This window comes from Mus caroli, unplaced genomic scaffold (genome assembly GCF_900094665.2).
Source record: "Mus caroli unplaced genomic scaffold, CAROLI_EIJ_v1.1 scaffold_22451_1, whole genome shotgun sequence".
Classification (NCBI taxonomy): domain Eukaryota; kingdom Metazoa; phylum Chordata; class Mammalia; order Rodentia; family Muridae; genus Mus; species Mus caroli.
In genome coordinates, this window is record NW_018391101.1 from 3,800 (window position 1) to 4,341 (window position 542).

Here is a 542-nt window from a genome sequence, read left to right on the forward strand (position 1 = left end):
GGAGGGGAGGGGAGGGGAGGGGAGGGGAGAGGACAGGAGAGGAGAATCAAGATATGCCCAGGTAGATATTAAGTGACTCTAACCCCCCTCAATTTCTCTTGTAATATATTATCACTTTCTCTCTAATACATTTGTGTTTCAGCTGTTCACAAAGATGCCATCATCAAAGCCAGTGCTGTATAGAGTGAACATGTATACTAGAAAACTGTGACCTCCATACACAATTTTTAAATAAAGTTTCTCTGTCATGCATACTGTGATAATAATCCCAAAATAGAAAAAATATAAATTAAGTTACATTTCTCTGATGTGTCAGACTCTCACAAACCTTTCTACAATGGCTTCGGTGACAATAATATATTTGTTAATAGGCAAACGCATAATAGAAAAGAAAATTATTTCAAATAATTACTCAAAAAATAGTAAAAATCACTCTAACAAAAATTTACATACAAAGAAGAACACGCCGTTTCCCTATATTGCCTTAAGAAAATATCATTCTAATGAAAGAGATCTATGAAGAAGTTATGTACCTTTAATCT